The sequence below is a fragment of the Carassius gibelio genome, chromosome B19, assembly GCF_023724105.1.
Source record: "Carassius gibelio isolate Cgi1373 ecotype wild population from Czech Republic chromosome B19, carGib1.2-hapl.c, whole genome shotgun sequence".
Taxonomy (NCBI): Eukaryota; Metazoa; Chordata; class Actinopteri; order Cypriniformes; family Cyprinidae; genus Carassius; species Carassius gibelio.
Genome location: NC_068414.1, coordinates 20,344,168 through 20,363,422, shown reverse-complemented (window position 1 = coordinate 20,363,422; position 19,255 = coordinate 20,344,168). Strand labels below are relative to the sequence as shown.

Here is a 19,255-nt window from a genome sequence, read left to right as displayed (position 1 = left end):
CCAGTAGGCTTTTGCGTTGAGAGCATTAGGAAACTGTGACATTACCGTGAGGGAAAAACCATCATCCAAAACAAACTATGGCTTACAGTCAGATTCAGCCGTTTATTTATGATCCAGAATCAGATCCAGAGGCTGAAACTGAACGAGAGCAGCAGCAGCAATGACTCGCTCCGAGCGGGACGCACTAACAAGGAGGCAGATATATTTTAAGCAGTTTTACTCACCGCCTGCGGTTCCAACACACGATTGTGACCCTTTTCCGTTGGGATTGCATCATCCTTAAGAAATAAATGATACGCAAATCCGTCGTCAAACTGGGCCTTGTTTGTAAAACAAGCATCTTCGAAATGCAAGGAACAAACAAAAACACTTGCACAACTCCGTGGATGCTCTGTAAAAATAAACTCCATCCACTGGTCCCTTAATGCTGTTTTTTTTTTTTTTTGGTAAACTGTGCAGGGTTGTCTTGCCCTGGCAACCAAAAACACACTCCTTTTGTGACTTTTCGCGACGCTCTCGCTCTGATCAGTGAATCGCTCAGTGAAATGTCTGTGCTCAGCCTCGCTATACGGGAGCGCGTGCTCTTCCGGCAGAAGTGCCTTAGGACCCATATAAGGAAATTCCGCTCCATCTAACGTCACACAGAGCCATACTCGAAAAAAACTTTCCGAAACTTGTGACAAACCGGAAGGAGTATTTTGGGAACAAAAATACTCCTTCAAACGTACAACTTAATTTTTGAAACTTTGTCCATGTTTAGCATGGGAATCCAACTCTTTAACAGTGTAAAAAACTCAGTATGCATGAAATAGCATTTCAACCCCCCCTTTAATTTCTTTAGATCACAACATGATGTGTTGCTCTTTAAGCATGCTTGGAACATAATGAAACAATTTAACCCAAAGATCACAGGTGAGTAGTGCAAGTGAGTAATGGGATGTGAAGTAAAAGTTTCAGCAGGAAGATTCTAAACTCCTATTGATTTGTGACTGCAGTTCTAGCCAGAATAATTAGAACACAACTTCTCCATTGTTCCAAAAAGGAAACAGCAATCATAGAATATAGGTCACCATAGAAATGTGTGCTGCCACCAAGTTCACTCTAAACATGATTATAAACTCAAAACTCCAGGAAACCAATTAAGAATTCATGTGCTTGCATGCATCTGGGTGTAGAGGCTGGCACAGCGTCGAGATGTCAGTGTGTGTCTGTGTGCAGGGCATTGCAGGCAATCGAGGGAACACTTGTGTCCCCTTGAGTGTTTGTAAAAGCCAGTATTTTGCATCATTAATGTTGTATTAACATCTTATTTTTCTTTTATTTTCCTGGTTATGTGTGACTGAACTTGGCACAGGGTTTCAGTCCTCATGCTAAATAGTGTAGCTTGAGAGTGAGAGAGGGAATAAAATGAATAATTCTCTTCTACCCTTCTTGTTTCTGACCTCTAACATTCAAGCCAGTTTATTTTTCATTTTTCTTCATACAGAATGTCCTTAACTTGCAGACTTTGATTAAGGTCAAACTGCTTCCTTTCTCATTCCTTTCCTGCTTTAGCATATCACAGTTCAAAAACTGCACATCTGTTACAGGTACTTCCCTAATTCTAATTAGTGGATCACTATCTATCTATCTATCTATCTATCTATCTATCTATCTATCTATCTATCTATCTATCTATCTATCTATCTATCTATCTATCTATCTATCTATCTATCTATCTATCTATCTATCTATCTATCTATCTATCTATCTATCTATCTATCTATCTATCTATCTATCTATCTATCCATCCATTAATCCATCCATCCATCCATCCATCTCTTTCTGTCTCTTCCTCTCTCCTTACTGATTTATTGCACTTATAGTGTTGAGAATTTAACAGCCAAATGCTGCTGTTTTGCCCTTGACATCATGACAGATGATACTGGCCCAAATATCAAAATATGAAAGAAAAAGCGAAGTGTTTCTCTTGTTCTTGTAACTATACTATACTCTATTTCTGCTGAAGCAGTGATTTAGTGCTCCTCTTACATTAGAGAGAACAAATAGAGAGACCGGGGAGGTCAAATAGTTTCCATCAGACACCCAAAGTCAGTGTCCTTTTGACTTCTGCAAATTAGCATTGTACCTTCATCACTAACCCATAGCCAATTCAGTAATGACAAAGGTGACAATAATAATAATAATGTACAGTACTATTCATGGAGCTCAAGGTGGGTCATAACCCTGCTCTATGACCTCTGCTGCGTGGAGAAGCGATCAGTTCAGGTCACCTGCCGCTGCAGCTTTTTATGCTAATATGATCAATAGCTCTGCTCTACTTCGACACGCTTTTGTTTCGCAGGGCAGCGAGGAACTAATGAGTGGCTGCAGGACTTTTAATTAGGGGTCTGCTAAACTATAGGGATTTCCCAGAAGGCTGAGCAGGATATAGCAATTATTATCAGGGGGAAATTGGCGAACTGCTGACTTTAATGCACACCACAATGCAGCATGTATTAATTTAATATTATGAGTGTACACTATAAAGTTAGTTTGTTTCTCTGGGCGCCATACAGGCTTAATAGTGAAAATGGGCAGAGAGGGGAAGGGGGCGTTAAAAATGGGAACACAGCTGGCAGAAAGTTACAAGGACCATGCAATACTTATAATTTTTTATAAGGATGTCCAGATCCGATCACGTGATTGGAAATCGGGGCCGATCCCGTGGTTTCAAACTCGATCGGAATCAGACGTTACCTCTCGATCAGGATATATATATTCTCATACATTTTTAACACATCTTTAGTTATGCTGTGGCACAGAGTTAGACCCTTTTGACTGCCACTCGCAGCATGACATCACTTTGTTTTCAAGAGATGGTGTGAATAAATATAGATTCAAACTCAAAGAGACAGGATAGTCTGCGCATGACCTGATATTTCATTCGGACCCAGAATACAGCGAGATGAACATCACAGAGCGCTAAACTCTCTTGCAGTGTGTGTTTCATTTATACTAGAAGCCAGAGCGTGCTCTCGCACTGATAATATAGGACAAAAGCGTTCAGCTATCGCTGTGGTTTTCACAGGAAAACAGAAACTTATGCAAACACGAAGACATTAATATATGATCACGACAATAAATTGTTTTTTAAGTCACCTCCAGCAGGTGATAAATAAAGTATATGAACAATTCAGTGCTAACTGACATTTATTACAGTATAGAAACTATTCGGCCTTATTATGTGATAAACAGTGTTTGTAGTATATAAACAAATCATTATTCTTTTTTTATTGTCCAGCATTTATAGATTTCTAAGCCAATTAAAAGCTAGAAAATAAGAGAAAAATTGAAGTTGTCTATACTACCAGTCAGAAGTTTTTGAACAGTAAGCTGGTTAATTTTTTTTTCTTTTTTTTTAAAGAAGTCTCTTCTGTTCACCAAGCCTGCATTTATTTGATCCAAAGTGCAGCAAAACAGTAAATATTTTCACTAGCCTATTTAAAATAGCTGTTTTATATTTGAATATATTTCTAAATGTAATTTATTGAACATCCTGAACCTGTTTTTTCGCTCTTCTTATTCTTTTTTTATGTATTATAGAAGTATCGGATCGGGACTTGGTATTGGCAGATACTGAAAATCAAATGACTCGGACTCGGACTCGGACTCAAGGGCAAAAAAACCTGATCGGGACATCCCTAATTTCTTATCATACCCATGATCATTGATTTTCCAAGTAGACGCAGGAAGAGTTCAGGTCAAAATTGTAAATGAAGATAAATGGTCTATCATACTTTAGGTATAGAATGCAGTTTTTGGGAGGTAAAGCATTCTGAACATTTTACAAAAACCCTGCTTTTAAGAACATTTTTGGATTCCTTAGAGTACTTATGGTATTGTGACATTCACACATTGGTTTTAATATTAATGCTCCTTCACCATCAGCCAATTAGTACCCTCTTTGACCTTGTCTTCCTGATTGATCGTCCACTTTGTTTGGAGAACCTAGTTAAGGTAAAGTAGATAATTAAATTTGCTGGTTGCATCTGAGTCTTTGGAAGCGTAAGGCATCACCTACATGCCAATGAATCATCTGGACGGCTTCTCAAAAGAAAGCTCCTGTTGAAGCCAACCTTTAGATGCATCTAGATTTTGCAAATTGTGCCTGCTGAAATGTATTTGTTTCAGATAAAATGCAAATAAATCTGTTTGAGATTTTAATAAGAGGCTTAGATTGGACTGGCAATAATACACTGTATACATCAAAATCCATAAAGAAATGTACTAATTGCTCATCATAGAATCAAGCTGTTCCCTGTTCTTACCTACATTTTATGAAAAATAAATATATACACACATATTTTTCATTAGCATAAAAATAATGTTCTGTACATGTATTTATTCAAGGTGAAGTGGATGATGGTAGTCTGTATGTACATATGCATTTGCAACCCGTTCTCATCAGTCTGCGTATAAATAACACGACATTACACTTTCTATTTGCGTGTAATGCATACGCCAAATGCCATTTTTGCGTGCATATGATACGCCAATCCTTCCCATTAATTTCGGTGGAGAGCAGATGCGTCCAAATAACACGCATCATCTTCAGCGGCAGTGACGTCACCAGCGAGGCTCGTTCAGTTCACCTGATGCGCGTACACCTTCAAACAGGTAAGCAAGGGTAAATATATTTTTTTCTTCTTCTTTTTGTAATGATATCACGTGGTTAAGCGTATTGTTTTAATTATTTCAGTATTTCTGCATCACGTTAGACAGGGTCGTGTTTTTAAAGGGCAGTTTATGCTCAAATTATGGGTCAGTGGGCTGCTCAGCTAGCCTACCATTGTCATTAGCCTAAGCTAACCTGTACTGTTTATAGACCTGTTGCAGTTTTACATAAATAATGATGTGACATATGGGTCTTCAGCTTTTAGACATGACTAATACAAGCACAACAAAGCACCCAACCCAATATCGCGTGATAATCGTGATCGTGTAAAAAGTCCACACATTTAGCATATTTTTACAATACTAGCCTAACTTTTGCTTGACCACGTCATGTGTAGCCAATACACACACAGTAACTACAGCATATTTACCATGCTTCTCCTACTGTAACCGTAGTTTTACTCTGGACTTTGTAACGCACATAACCACGACATTTACTATGGGTTTACCATAGTAACCATAGTTTTACTCTGGTATTTGTATTTACTAACACACATAACCACGACATTTACTATGGGTTTACCATAGTAACCATAGTTTTACTCTGGTATTTGTATTTACTAACACACATAACCACGACATTTACTATGGGTTTACCATAGTAACCATAGTTTTACTCTGGTATTTGTAGTTACTAACACGCAATAACCACGACATTTACTATGGGTTTACCATAGTAACCATAGTTTTACTCCGGTATTTGTATTTACTAACACACATAACCACGACATTTACTATGGGTTTACCATAGTAACCATAGTTTTACTCTGGTATTTGTATTTACTAACACACATAACCACGACATTTACTATGGGTTTACCATAGTAACCATAGTTTTACTCTGGTATTTGTAGTTACTAACACGCAATAACCACGACATTTACTATGGGTTTACCATAGTAACCATAGTTTTACTCTGGTATTTGTAGTTACTAACACACAATAACCACAACATTTACTATGGGTTTACCATAGTAATCATAGTTTTACTCTGGTATTTGTAGTTACTAACACACAATAACCACAACACTTACCAGGATTTTACCACAGTAACTGTGTTTTTACGCTACACTATTTGTAAAGCACAGTAACCACTAAGTTTGCCATGCCTTTAATATCTTTTTGTGATGTAATTGTAATTCAGTGTTTTTTCTGTTTTGCAGTTACGTCGGATTACATACTCCACAACAACCTGTAATCCAGCAGATCTTTAAAGAAGCCATCTCTTGTAAAATCTCTCTCTCTCTCTCTCTCTCTCTCTCTCTCTCTCTCTCTCTCTCTCTCTCTCTATCTCTCTCTCTCTCTCTCTCTCTCTCTCTCGCTCTGCTAGAATTAACAGGGAACTTCAACTCCACGCTCCCAATGCTGATACTGAAGAAGCTGTCAAGTGGGCTGAACAAGTCCTTCAAAGGATCAACCCTTCACAGGTAATGTTGAAGACTCTTAGTTATAACTGATTTGCTTTAATGAACGCATCCTTATATTATGTGTTAATCAAATATTTTGGTCACAGATCATTTTAACACACTGTCTCAACATGTTTATATTTCAGGAAGGCCTGTCATGAGATTTGAATTTGACCATCTTGTGCATTTATGAAGAAGACCAAAAGCTGCAAAGGCAAACACTTCCAATGGTACGTCAGATACATTTTTCTCAGCATTTGATGTTTCTTAAATTTTGGTTCACTTAGCCCATCAGGAAGAACACTCAACAAAGAGCATGTTGTAGTAGTAATAATTCATCCAATAATCATATTATATTGCACAAGCTTACTTGTACAAAATTCTACAACTTTTACTCCTACTGCTGTTATTGGCCATTACCACAGCTCCCATCAGATTGTGCCCATTGTAAGAGTGTTTATATCATGAAGTTTAAATGAAGTCCATTGTATTCTTTATTAATCTTTACAAATTGGTGCCGCCTCTTCCTGTTTCAACAGTACATGATATCTGTCCACACTTCATAGTCTGCCTTTCTTTCTATGGTGATGTTACTGAACACATCTGTCTTAGAAGCAAGAGAATGGAAATCCTAGTTTAACTTTTCAAGTGCTACACATCAGATCTTCAATGAATTTGGGCAATCAGATCACTTAAAGTTGTTCACACAAAGACCAATAACTATAATGAGAAGTATTTTAGCATCCACACCAACAGACAATACTGTTCTCTTAAATCTCTTAAATGTTCCCCTCATTCTGTTAAATTTATACACAAAATTCTGCCTTTCTCTGCCTTTTTCACTTCATCTTCATGCTGTACTCCCTCACTCACACATTCTTTTATGCTCTGTTGTAAGGCAGAAACTGAGAGTTTGCATGATGGCATTTTCTCAGACGCTGAATCTGATGTGTACAGATGAACTCAGGAGCCTACTAGAGTTGCCAAGGAACTTGTGCTTGAAGTATATAATGATATCTGCTTTATTTATATTTTTAAACAACAATAATGATTAAACATGGGGTCAATAAATATTTTCTTGTTTTACAGCTGAAGACCAGAAACGCAAAGAAAATCAGTCAAACCAGTCCTAAAGAAATGAGGAATGAACATGGACTTCTTGTGCCCCAAAAGAAAAGACAGAAAGGTGAAAAGTTTCTCATTTCAATTTGTATGTCTGAATTCAATGCAGTTATGTGTGGTACAACATTGATGTTGATCTCTCAAAAGACTTTTCAAGTCCGCAGTTATAGTTTTTCACATATACATCTTTTTTATAGCTCCTAAAATGAGCAAATAAGCTGTGCATCATCTCTGTGATTTGGAAAGGAAATGACTGAATATGGTGAGTACTGACACCTGCAACTGTATTCACCAACACTATTACTCTAGAATGGTTATTGCTGTTATTGCTGACTTATTGTTTTGTCTGTTTGTTTGAATTAAGATGAAGCCAGTTGATGAAGATATCAATTGAATGGCCACCGAGTGCAGCACTGCTACCTGAACCCATCAGTTATCTTCTGTGAAGACTGCATTCACAAACCGCTCTACTGCGACAGCTCAGATGTTACGGCCTGTAAAAGTAAACATCACAGCTAAACAACGAGAGCTAGTTGTGGTGGGATTCTTTTGGCCAATATCCCCAACAAGAATCAATGTTAAGTCCAGTGCAACAATTATAAATAAAAATACTATATATTGTTTATTGATTTACCATAACCTAAATACATGTTTTGGCCCTCCAGGACATCTAGACCAGGTGGAGTGTGAGGAGGACCGTCAGAGACTCCAGCCAGCCGAGCCATGGATTGCTCTCACTGTTACCATCAGGCAGACGTTATCACAGAACCTACACCAGCAGACAGTGAGACAAGTTCCTTTCACAGGCAATCAGACTGAACTGAACTCATACCAGTAAAACCATACACACCCCACCAACCTCATATGCCCTGCACTCTTATCAGTTATGCTGACTGGACTCAATATTATTATGCACCCTGACATTCTGTTTGCACTAATTCATACCGTGCTTTACTGCAGAGATGTATGTGTACTGTGATTATTATTGTTTTCAATTCATGCTCTCTGTATAGCATAATTTTTAACATATATTGTTCTCTACCTGAATTGAGTCCCTTATATATGTGTGTTGCATATATATATTCAGAATTTGTATTACATATATTCATGATCTTAATTCATTTGTCATCCATACTGTCACGCTGCAGTCTGCACCCAAGACTTTCATCACCTGTATACTTGTGTTCATTGTATTGTGACAATAAAGATATTTGATTTAAATTAGTTACATGTCTTTTGTTCATCAGTTGTGCTGTAGGGTGCTGCATAACAACTGCAAAAAAAATGTATGACATGGAAGATTATGATATGTCCAGGACATGGACAAGCAAGAAGAGGAAGAAAAGCAGGAGAGCTCTAAAAACTTGATGTGATTCTTTGGGGCTCAAGACATTTCACCATGCATGCATTTGCATGGCTTCATCTGATTAGAAAAACATGGTTTTAACATAACCCATTTTTAATATTGTTAAAAATTGTATATCATTTGTCTTAATACACTACTTTAGTTGTCTTTATGTTGTATCCTCCAGTAAAGTACTGCACATGGTGTTGGATAATAAAGTAGGGTGAATATTCTATATTAAGAATGGTGTTTGGTAAATACACCATTTAATTGTGTAAACAATAGATAAATGTGTTTTAATTAAGAAATGAACATTTGGTTACATTAATGACATTCGGTTAGATGAAGGGCAGGCTGAAAGCTGCATTAGAAGATACTGCATGGACTATAATGCTGCAGGAATTTCATGCACAACTGAAGGTGATGGACAAGGGAAAGATCAACATGAATCCAGTACTGTATAATAAGCAAGATGAGCATGCACATTACTGATGTTTAGTACCCGAGGAGGACAAATATGAGGAGTATTTTACACAGAGACACAAATTAGCTCTTAATATTATGATTCTTTGCATTGCATGAATTGTATGGCTTTGCACTATAAACTACACACTCTCTGTACCTTGTCTTACTGAATGACACATTGACACTGTGAAAGTACAATGAAGTGTCACAGTATGTATTGGTTGTTTAAATTGGTGTCTTTGTTTACTTTCGCACCTGATGTAATTCAATATTTGGAGCCTATTCCAAATAGGCACTGATGTATATTTTTATGGTTCTATTCTTATTCTAAGATAAACATGACTTACAACTTACATATTGGCAATTTGTTGAAAAGAAAAACTTAAAAATTATGACTCAGCACAGTCTGTTGTCCATGATGAGAAAAGGTATGTGTATGTTTTACTGCCCTTCCATCTTCAAGGGCCCAGTAGAGTCCCCTAGAAGAGCAAAAAAATGTAAATTTCAAATGGCTGTAAATCAAAGTCTGATTATAGTGTCAAAGAAAAAATTGGCAGGACAACTACTTATGCTATGCTAATTAAATAATGTTGGACAGAGTTTTCAAACATATATGGAAAGGTGGTATAAAGGTGTTTAAAAAAGTGCACTTAGTAAAATATGGAATTTCAGCCTGCCTCTTTAATATGTCATTAATGTTTACACAATGAACATGTTTAGATGACCCTTTGTTAAAAAAGATTGCATTTTCCCATTTTTTTTAATTATTAAACATTTTAAACTACATTACCCATAAGCCTCTGCCATTCTATCGTTTGAACGCGAGTAATATTAGCGCTGGTATTTGGAGTTTATTGGAGTTGTGCTTAGGGTTAGGGTTACGATTTCGGTAAAGAGGTAATTTCTCACGACATAGCAACACTGCATTGTTAACTGAAGGTGTTACTGACGTAATAATTACAGTCAAACGGACTTTGCAACATTAAGCGGTTTATAATTTGGGTTAAAAGATAGTCCAATCACAACGAGTTCTGCGAGAGCCAAGGGAACGTCAAAGCCAATGGCAACCCAGTTGAGCAGAGGCGTCACACTAACTTGTACATATATGGTCATTTATGCCGGGAGCTTCCTGGTTCCTGTAGTGAATGGACAGAAGCTGCAGTTACCCTGATGCAGCAAGAAATACGTTGATTAAAGGTGTTTTTTTGTTTTGTGTTTTAACGAAGGTATAATGATTCCCATTGTATTGAATAGGCTACATTGTTTACACTAATATTAGTGTACAGTACTTAAACTCAAAAGTTTGCATATACTGTGTGAAAAATAAATGTCAAAATGTTTCATTTGCTTAAAAAAGAACACCTCTGAAGATTATTTAAACACAATATTTTTCTACTACTCAATTTTCCTTCTGTAATATTTACAATGTATTTATAGTGTATTAAAGGTAAACAATTTATCACATCTACTTTTCATGGAAATGGACCCTAAAAACTTGTCATTCTTAGATCCACCAGTTGAACTATAGGAATAGAAAACAAACAAACAAACATCATGACATCAATCACTCATTGTCTAGTCATTTTACAGTGTTTATTGATATGTCAAACTTTTCGCAGATAAACATAGTGCCCAGAACAGTCTCTCTCCAGTTTATTCCACTATGAAAAAAAAAAGAAAAGTTGATTAAAAAAAATGCATAGAGGTAACTAAGTGAAAACAAACAAACAAAATTGCAACAGAAACTCCCTTCAAAAAACATAAGTTTAATATTCATTTATAATTTATAATAATCCTGACAAAAGATGCCAAAGAATAATCAAGGCTACAGTTGAAAATATATTGTTTTCTTCCCTTTATCAACCAAATAGGCAAAAATGATTAAGAACAATGCTCCAATATTTTACAATTATCACCTTTAAAAACATATATCCTGTAATCATTGTTTGCTTCTATTGTGAATAAATGCAAAACAAATAAATGGTTAATAATAATAATTATTATTATGTGTATATATATATATATATACAGGAGAGCTTATAGTAGAGATTGGAGTGATGAATGTAGAGCAAAAATGAATACAAGCAGAAATGCTAAGACTGGAGGTTGGCAGTAAAGGACTGAGAGCAGATGTGTCACACAAGAGAGGAAGATCTGGAAGCTTTTGAATGGGCTGATATTGTGAAGAGCTGATGAAGAATGATTAAGTAATCTGTGAGAAATCCTGCAAGAAGAAACAAAGATAATTTATCACATTATGAACAACAAAAACACTGACAACAACAAATGGCAGAATACAACATACTGTAACTGCAGTGTGCATAGCAGTAATTGTACAGTATTGTCTGTTGGTGTGGATGCTAAAATACTTCTCATTATAGTTATTGGTCTTTGTGTGAACAACTTTAAGTGATCTGATTGCCCAAATTCATTGAAGATCTTATTTGTAGCACTTGAAAAGTTAAACTAGGATTTCCATTCTCTTGCTTCTAAGACAGATGTGTTCAGTAACATCACCATAGAAAGAAAGGCAGACTATGAGGTGTGGACAGATATCATGTACTGTTGAAACAGGAAGAGGCGGCACCAATTTGTAAAGATTAATAAAGAATACAATGGACTTCATTTAAACTTCATGATATAAACACTCTTACAATGGGCACAATCTGATGGGAGCTGTGGTAATGGCCAATAACAGCAGTAGGAGTAAAAGTTGTAGAATTTTGTACAAGTACGCTTGTGCAATATAATATGATTATTGGATGAATTATTACTACTACAACATGCTCTTTGTTGAGTGTTCTTCCTGATGGGCTAAGTGAACCAAAATTTAAGAAACATCAAATGCTGAGAAAAATGTATCTGACGTACCATTGGAAGTGTTTGCCTTTGCAGCTTTTGGTCTTCTTCATAAATGCACAAGATGGTCAAATTCAAATCTCATGACAGGCCTTCCTGAAATATAAACATGTTGAGACAGTGTGTTAAAATGATCTGTGACCAAAATATTTGATTAACACATAATATAAGGATGCGTTCATTAAAGCAAATCAGTTATAACTAAGAGTCTTCAACATTACCTGTGAAGGGTTGATCCTTTGAAGGACTTGTTCAGCCCCCTTGACAGCTTCTTCAATATCAGCATTGGGAGCGTGGAGTTGAAGTTCCCTGTTAATTCTAGCAGAGCGAGAGAGAGAGAGAGAGAGAGAGAGAGAGAGAGAGAGAGAGAGAGATTTTACAAGAGATGGCTTCTTTAAAGATCTGCTGGATTACAGGTTGTTGTGGAGTATGTAATCCGACGTAACTGCAAGACAGAAAAAACACTGAATTACAATTACATCACAAAAAGATATTAAAGGCATGGCAAACTTAGTGGTTAGTGTGCTTTACAAACAGGGTAGAGTAAAAACACAGTTACTGTGGTAAAATCCTGGTAAGTGTTGTGGTTATTGTGTGTTAGTAACTACAAATACCAGAGTAAAACTATGGTTACTATGGTAAACCCATAGTAAATGTCGTGGTTACTGTGTGTTAGTAAATACAAATACCAGAGTAAAACTATGGTTACTATGGTAAACCCATAGTAAATGTCGTGGTTACTGTGTGTTAGTAAATACAAATACCAGAGTAAAACTATGGTTACTATGGTAAACCCATAGTAAATGTCGTGGTTATTGTGTGTTAGTAACTACAAATACCAGAGTAAAACTATGGTTACTATGGTAAACCCATAGTAAATGTCGTGGTTACTGTGTGTTAGTAAATACAAATACCAGAGTAAAACTATGGTTACTATGGTAAACCCATAGTAAATGTCGTGGTTACTGTGTGTTAGTAAATACAAATACCAGAGTAAAACTATGGTTACTATGGTAAACCCATAGTAAATGTCGTGGTTACTGTGTGTTAGTAAATACAAATACCAGAGTAAAACTATGGTTACTATGGTAAACCCATAGTAAATGTCGTGGTTATGTGCGTTACAAAGTCCAGAGTAAAACTACGGTTACAGTAGGAGAAGCATGGTAAATATGCTGTAGTTACTGTGTGTGTATTGGCTACACATGACGTGGTCAAGCAAAAGTTAGGCTAGTATTGTAAAAATATGCTAAATGTGTGGACTTTTTACACGATCACGATTATCACGCGATATTGGGTTTGGGTGCTTTGTTTTGCTTGTATTAGTCATGTCTAAAAGCTGAAGACCCATATGTCAAATCATAAATTTATTTAAAACTGCAACAGGTCTATAAACAGTACAGGTTAGCTTAGGCTAATGACAATGGTAGGCTAGCTGAGCAGCCCACTGACCCATAATTGGAGCATAAACTGCCCTTTAAAAACACGGCCCTGTCTAACGTGATGCAGAAATACTGAAAAAATTAAAACAATACGCTTAACCACGTGATATCATTACAAAAAGAAGAATAAAAAAATATATTTACCCTTGCTTACCTGTTTGAAGGTGTACGCGCATCAGGTGAACTGAACGAGCCTCGCTGGTGACGTCACTGCCGCTGAAGATGATGCGTGTTATTTGGACGCATCTGCTCTCCACCGAAATTAATGGGAAGGATTGGCGTATCATATGCACGCAAAAATGGCATTTGGCGTATGCATTACACGCAAATAGAAAGTGTAAAGTCGTGTTATTTATACGCAGACTGATGAGAACGGGTTGGCATTTGTGTGATTAAACAGAAACATTTATGCCTTTTACCTTTATCCACTAAAGCAGGGCACAAAATACACATACTGCCATCATCAACTTCACCTTGTATAAATGTACATACATAAAACATTATTATGCTTATGAAAGACCTGTAGGAGAAGAACCTTTCTGACACATGCAGCTAAAGCCAACTCCCATATCACCCCATATATGACATTAAGGCAGATTTCTATTTAATGTGGGCCAGACACTCTCCTTGACCCACACTGGGGCTGCATGGCTGTCTTTTATTATAAAACTGAATGGATCTGGCAGAATCACATATCACATTGCTCAGGCAATAGATGGGAAATAGAGAGTTGGGGAGATGACACAAGGGCTGGGGAACTGTTATTGTTCATCCGGGAGTGTGATATTTGATTCGACCTGCCCATGACCTTATTAATCATTCATCTTTCGGAATAAGGTGAGTTTTGTGTTAAAAGAGAAGCCTGTCTAAAAGCATTTATTTGAAATATTATTATATTATGTGTAACATTTTTAAAAAAAGCAGACAAAAAGAGAAAAACTTAAAAGTAAAATAAATATTTATGTGCAATATATATATATATATATATATATATATATAAATATATATATATATATATATATATATATATATATATATATATATATATATATATATATATATATATATATATATATATATATATATGTATATTTTGCAAAGTTTCAAGGATAATCACACATTTCTATTGTACGAAAAAGTATTTACGTGTGTAAATGAGTATAAATGGATTTCATTTATATTGTGAGGATTTTTTTTTTGCAAATAAATCATTAATCACAATGCCTGACAATTAATCATTAGCAAATAAAGGGTTATAACCGAGCGGCAACCTCCCGCTCTCTCTCCTGAGGCCAATAAGGAAGTGACTAAAACTGCAATTCATCGACTGGCCACTTGAGGCTGGCTGCAAAAGGGAGTCAGTCCCATAGACTCCCCATGTTAAAATGCCCAACTTTACAGCAGAAAAAAACATGTTTACAGCCTGGTTCAAAAAATGATTTTGGTCTATATTGCTAATTTTGCCCTTCATGACAACTGTGAGGGGGGTGAATTTTTTTAAAACTCCTCCGTTTAAATTATATTAAGCCTTAAAGTTCTGCATAATTAAGGGCGTGGCCACTTGAGTGACAGGTGGATTGCCGCTGCTGACAATGCCGTCGCACTAGGTGGGTGTGGCTTCAGCAATCAGCTCCCGACTTTTTGCCCATTTTCGATTATCCGGGAGAGATGCGCGGTGAAGCGCTGCCAAGATGGCGACGGCCCGCTCTGCACACTTTAGGCTTCAAAACCGCTAATGAGGAGTCTATGGGTGACGTCACGGACACTACGTCCATATTTTTTTAACAGTCTATGGTTATAACACTGCTAAAGCATTCTAGTACAGGTACTTTAAATGAAACAAAATGAGGCAACAATATAATGTCTTGTTCTGTTTCTCTCTTAAACCATGCATTATTGAAATGTAAGGATGGGAGTGGTAAATTGAAAAATAAAAAGCTGTTTGTGCTGAAACAGCTGGGGGATGTGCATATTGGGGGATGTAAATGCACAGTCGGAAGCAAATTTCTGCTTCACTGGCTAAAGATCTTACTGTGATGTAATATGAGTTTGAGAGAAGAAAGTATGTGAGGTACTTTGCATATATGGATGTGATGCGTGAGCATGTTATGCCTGTGGACGCAGGTGTGTCCTGATTTAAATGTTCGTGCTTGTGGATAGCAGAAAATCTGTTTCATTTTTTCCCCCTCTCTTTCGCTGTGTGTGCTGTGTGGTTTATGGTTGTGAGCTACATTTCCCTCTGGGGTTCATACCCTTTGCTGAGTATTTCACTGCTTTGGAAAGAAACGTACTGCTCTTCCAAACCTGAGGAAGATTAATATTTAATGCCAAAACCAGTTTTAAATTCTAAACTCCTCTCTCATTCTACCTTACACTTCACATTCAATTTCTCAGGTTTGCCGTCTCCTTCACTCTCTCGCTGTCTCTTTTTCTTTCCCGAGTTCTCATTAAACACCTCTTCATTGGACAGTGGACAGGAACAAGTCCAGACTGTCCTACACTGTCCCGTTCGGTGTCGATCTCACCTCTCACTCCATCCCAATATCGCCAAAGCCTCGCTTTGCCATGCTCACTGACTTTCTAGAATCCCCCAATGTCTATACAGTATAACACAATGTGTCAACTATATTTTATGACTGCTGGGCTAAACTACAGATACACGTACGTGCCTCTATAAATTTATAGAGACACAATATATTACTAAAAAGTATAAAAATAAGTTGTGTGCCCAGGTTAACAATATACAGAGCAGAAGTGCAATACCAAATTAACTATTAAGTGGTTATAAAGAAAGACAGGTAGAGGGAGAGAGGAAGAGTCTTTGGGGAGGAAGGGAATGAATGTTTAGACTCACCCTCATAGATGGCCCAATTATGTTGCAATTTTAGGCCACTTTGCTGAAAGTCTGTAGAGCTCAGTCCTGACAAAGAGGTCCATTAATAAGAATCAACATTCTCTACCAGAGCTACTTTGATCTCAGGCACATGTGAGAGAGCACAATGGAAACATTCAGGATTCATTCACATACCCCTGAGTGCATAAATGTGTGATGTTAATCATGACCATGTGCTACATTCATAACACACACACAAAAACACGTTACTATAATTTCCACAAACATACCATTGTTATATGTCCCAAAAGTACCCCAAACCCACAAACATATGTGCATGGTGAGGATTTATCTTCAAAACCAGTTATTGGAATAGCCAAACCTGTTAATTATGAGTGGGCGTCTATATACTTTTGGCCATGTATTGTACTAAACTTGGCCAACATCATGTATACCCATTCCACAAATGCTTTGGATTAAACAGGACTAAGTAAATCACACACTTAACGTTTTAAGTCTTGGTAAAACACCTTGTAAATAAAGGTGGTCTCCCAGTTTATATAGGCTTATGTTTCAAAAATGTAATCATTATTCTTTATGAGACATCAGAATAATAACTAATGTCTAATATTAGGCTTTGAGTGTGCATGTATAAGTGAAGCAATGATAAAGTAATGTAATGTGAAAAACGCTTCCATTATATTGTATAGTTTGTCTACGCTTCAAGCACACAGCATGGGGTCCAGTGGTTTACAGGACCAACAAATGTTTTCCAGTGCTTGCTGTAGACAGACTTTAGGATTTACATTTCATAAATGACAAAAAATCTAGAAGCATGAACAGCAAAACACTGTACACTGTTTAAGCCAGGTTTAGCTGGTTATCTGCATCCAGCATTCTGCAACACTTCCATTTAAAAAAATGAAGCTGTAGCCATAACACACATTGTAGTTGAGGTGGTATTGCAAAACTGCTACAAGCTGGGCCTCTCAATCAATCTTTTGTGTATATATATATATATATATATATATATATATATATGTGTGTGTGTGCGTGTGTGTGTGTGTGTGTGTATATATATATATATATATATATCGTCTTTTATTTCCTCACACTAAATTTACTTAACTGAGACTACAATTGTTTGAGCTCAAAACAATCCTTTCAAACTCAGATTGTTAGCAAATCTAGAACTGGGTATAACACATAAACCAGTATTCTTCCAATTGTTCACCAAAAGTTTAGCTGTAATGTTAATGCAAGCTTTTTTATCTGAAATAAAAGACACCAATTCTTTTTAGAATTTGGGGCTGTCAGTCAAACCCTGACACATTTTCAAAGGCCAAACTTGCAGTAATTCCTTTCCCCAGCTGAAGCATGTTTCATTTCCTGCTTTATTGTGGTTAAGATGATTGTGAAAAATGGACTGACAGGGTGAACATAAAAATCTGAAGCAATCAAAGCTTGGATTCAAAGAGCTCACTTTTCTTTCTGCCTTCAAAATGCGTTGCAATCACAAGCAGGCAATTTAGGATGTGACAAAGTAGTGATTTATTAATTCCACTTTTTCCACACTGAATACACCCAAGTTTCAACAGCAAACACATGGATATTTTTTTTTTTTTTTTTTTTAAACACACTAGTTTTCACGAAGATAAAAAAGATTTTCTGAACCCAATGGAAGATCACATCTTGGACTTGAGACACACGATTTGGATTCCACAAAGCCAGAAACACACAAAATAAAAAGATTAGAATACAAAGATTAGAAATAAATGTATTCATTCATCACTGTTCTCCACATCTTCACATAATCTGTGCAGGAAATGTGATGGACTTGAGGCTATTAACAATGGCGATTCATCAGCGTTAGTCCAAATACTTGTTAAGGTGTCTCTTCAGATGTTAGACACTAGACTCTTTTGTGGCCTGACCTTGTGTGGGTTGGTGGATTGTTGTTTGATGAATTGATTGTGCGGACATTAGTGACAGAATATCGGAAATGTGACACTTGTGCTCAAAGCAGTAGAAAGCTTTGGCTTATAACACTGAGAGGGGTTAATAGGTCGCCTTAGAACAAGTGTCATCTCAATGCACTTCCTCTGTCTGTTGGCAACAGGAAATACAGTTTAGATTGAGAGCCATTTTCAAAAACTAGTTCTGAATAATTCATTAGTCATCTGAACCTGCTTAAAAGACCTGAAATCTGGTCCACAATACTAGTAAAAGTAAAAAGTAAAAACGCTGGTCAACCAGCAATGTCTTTTACTAAATGGGTTGACCAAGAAATTCCAGTTGGTTAAAGTGATGGTTTACTTAAAAATGAAAGTACTGTCATCAATTATTCATGTTTTCCCATATGACTTTCTTTCTTCTGTTGAATGCAAAACAAGAAAACTGAATGAATATCTGCTCAATTCAGTATATGGGGAGTATACTGTGACTCACTTTATTGCTTAATAATAATAATAAAAAAATAAAATAAAAATAAAAACATTCAAGACAACATACACCCAGCTCGCAGATCTTTTTCCCAAGTGCTCCAATTATTTTTGATGAAAGACAACCCAGTACTTAACTCTTTCCAATTGGCCATCCACCACCATCATTTTTTTTACCATTTTCTCAAAAATCGAAATATTTTCTTATATGAATATCTAAACTTGCAATGTGTCAAAAGAAAGAACAGACCCTCTGCCTTTGAACAATTTAAAAGTAAAGCTTCATGCATTATTTTTTAATCAACATTTGAACATAGTTTTGAACAAAAAGCTGAGAAAATTGCGTTTCTGTCAAATACTTTGTCTGGATCGGAGTCAGAACGATGATCAAAACATAGAAGATAGTTTCCATAAACATCCCCAAAGCTCCTGTTCCACTTCCTCAGTCGACATTTCATTTGGTAATGTTAGGCAGTTTTGATTTATAGCATATAATGTTATAAGATCACATTATTCTGCATACATATCTGCTTGGGGAAGTTGTGACCTAGTGGTTAGAGAATTTGACTCTGAACCTTACGGTTGTGGGTTTGAGTCTTGGGCTGGCAAGTAGATGAAGTCTTTGG

The 19,255-nt window shown here is 36.5% G+C and overlaps 1 protein-coding gene and 1 long non-coding RNA gene across 3 annotated transcripts in view; one reads left to right on the top strand and one right to left on the bottom strand.

The window, feature by feature from the left end:
* LOC127979551 (disks large-associated protein 3-like) overlaps positions 1–19,255 on the bottom strand; it is a 182,929-nt gene that overhangs the window by 85,058 nt on the left and 78,616 nt on the right. The window lies entirely within an intron of this gene.
* On the top strand, positions 4,463–8,469 carry LOC127979553 (uncharacterized). 2 transcript variants are annotated; one of them, XR_008158810.1, is made up of 8 exons: positions 4,463–4,659; positions 6,047–6,143; positions 6,269–6,352; positions 7,025–7,125; positions 7,212–7,308; positions 7,442–7,506; positions 7,609–7,821; positions 7,910–8,469. It is a non-coding gene; the product is annotated as an uncharacterized LOC127979553 (long non-coding RNA). The 2 variants fall into 2 exon arrangements; XR_008158809.1 differs by having other exon boundaries at positions 4,464–4,659; positions 7,021–7,125.